The sequence below is a fragment of the Triticum dicoccoides genome, chromosome 5B, assembly GCF_002162155.2.
Source record: "Triticum dicoccoides isolate Atlit2015 ecotype Zavitan chromosome 5B, WEW_v2.0, whole genome shotgun sequence".
NCBI lineage: Eukaryota > Viridiplantae > Streptophyta > Magnoliopsida > Poales > Poaceae > Triticum > Triticum dicoccoides.
The window spans coordinates 411,870,307-411,873,068 of NC_041389.1; positions in this window are offsets into that span (position 1 = coordinate 411,870,307).

Sequence of the window (2,762 nt, forward strand, 5' to 3'; positions counted from 1 at the left end):
TTGTCAAAGTTTACCACAAAAAATTCAGAAGTTTTTAATTCATTTTACTATTTTTTTATTTTACTATTTGCAAGGGTGCATTTGAGCTCAGTGTCTGATACTCCATGTCTGTGTATTGCATTTTAGCTATTGATCCAGGGACTGATAACAGAGAGTTGGATAACTTATTAGGACTGAGTTGTTACAGCTAAATAATAAAATATGATCATATATCACCTCAATAAGATTTTCCCTTCAAGGCCGCGGTCCAACAATGATGCCATTTTGCCACCGAATAAGCTACCCTAATTTCCACAAAAAATGTTCCATATTGGAAAGAAACATACTACTTTGTGCAGCGGTATTGGGTAGTGGATAAATATTACTATATCTATATTTATACCTAATAATAAAGGAGTTATTGCTTCTGGTGGTACATCACGGAAATTGTCCCCGAAGTTGTAAAATATCACCCACCAATACCACGTATAAGTGATAAAAACGTTTACACAGGGAAAATTCCCACCTGGGCCGGCACCTGAGTGGAGAAGATGAAGTACGCCTGTTTGGGATGGCCTATGTCACGGTGGCTTGTTTTTCTATTTTCATTTTTCCTTTTTTTTCTTTTTCTTTTTCTTTTCCTTTTTTTCTACTTTAAGTTATTTTGGACTTCAAAAAAGTTCCGATAATTTTAAAAATGGGAATCTTGAAATAAAATGCTTAATAAATCATAAAATGTTTATGGATTCAAAAATGATCGTAATTTTGTAAAAAAGTTTGCATATTCAAAAAATGTTTGAAATTTTAAAAAAAAATGTTAGGGAAATCAAAAAATATTCATGGTTTCTAAAAAAGAACGTGTATTAAAAATGCTAATGTAATTCAACAAAATTTCACCAATTCTAAAAATATTCATTAATGGAAAAATATCCAAAAATTCAAAAATTGTTCATGACTTACAAAATAGTTTTCTCATTCATAAAACGTCCGCTGATACAGAAAATGATCATGCATTTCACAAAATGTTTGTTAAATAAAAAGAATATTCATTAAATCAAAGAAATGTTCATGAATTTCAAAAGTTGTTTCACAAATTTCCAAAAAATGTTCGTTAATTCTAGAAATGATCACCGATTAAAAAAATGTTCACAGTTTTTTAAAATGTTTACAGATAGTATAAAAGGTTCATGAATTCAAAAATTGTTCTTGATTTTAGTTTTTTTTTTTGAAAAATTGTAAAAGTGTTCATGAATTTGAAAAATGTTCATGATTTCAAATATGTTCACGAGTTTAAAATAATGTTCATGATGTCACAAATTGCTTATGATTTCATGAATTGGGAGTGATAGTGTATCTCGGTGATGCAGCAAAATAACTGCGATATTTGGCATACGTGTGCCACATAGCTAAAACGACCACACACACCTCATTCCTTCCCTCTAAGTACAGAACGACCCCCCTTTCTTCGATCCCTCCTCCCGAACGACCCTGTAGGCTCGCCCGAGATACCCGCTTTTCCCGCACATCTCGCGCACCCACCCCCTGGGAAAACTGCCACTTCTTCACGTCTCCCACGTGATAAAAAAATTGCGCATGTGGGATTCGAACCCACAAATCCACGGCATTAAAGGGCACCACCACAACCAACTCACCCTTAGGGATTTGTTGCTCAACTAAAGAAAACTACTCCTTTTGACCATTTTTCTTTACAATCATGTTATTACAGAAAATTACCATGATTTCTCCTCGGGTCAAAGTTACCATGGTATTCGTATGCAAGTTATCAGGCCTATGTTGTGTAAGTTACCGTGTTATTTACATGGAACTTACCAAGTATCGTGTTTAAACAACTACACCCCCTTTCAAAGTTACCATTGTGTTTTATACACGAGTTATCATGTCCTCGATGCGTAAAATACCGTGGTACTAACACGTAAGTTATAAACGTATGTTTACATCAACCCCCCATCAAAGTTATCATGGGGGATTGTACATGAGTTACCGGTTCTACGGTTCGTATATTATCATGGTACCACACCTAAAAACCTGGGTGCGTTTCAGTAGCTTTTTCCATAGGTAATGATGTTTTTGCGTAACTTATCACACCTATAGCGGGTCAAAGCGGACCGTTTTTTGGGGCCAACTCACGAGCACGTGTGCCCCTCATGATACTAAACATCATGTGACTTTCCCGTGGCACGCCATGTGTTGTGTTCATCCAAGAGGCCCCGCGAGGCGAGTGTATGTTTTTAACAACTTTTTTTCCTTTGGTAAAAAGTTGCCATGATGTTTATATGTAAGTTATCGGTTGTGGGTGATTGTATTATCATGTTATTTACACAAAAAATTATCAAGGATGTTTTGAACAACTATTTTCCGGGTCAAAAAGTTATCATGGTGATTCTAGGTAACCTATCAAGCCTGTCGTGCTTAAAATACCTTGCTATTTACACAAAATTTATCAGGGGTATATTTCAGCAAAAAAAACCGTGGGTCAAAAACTTATCATGGTGTTTAGTTATCGCAGTGCACATGTTTTCATGCTATTATACAGAAAAATACCACGGGAGGGAGGTATACTACCGTGCTATTTACACATAAGTTACTGGAGTATCTTTTCAATAATTTTCTTCCCTATGGTCCAAGTTACCATGGTGTTTCTACCTCAGTTATCAGATGTGCGCTACGCATATTACCATTTATTTACACAGAAATTATCGGGTATATATTCACATTTTTCTGCCCCAATGGTTAAAATACCATGATGTTTGTATCTAAATTAT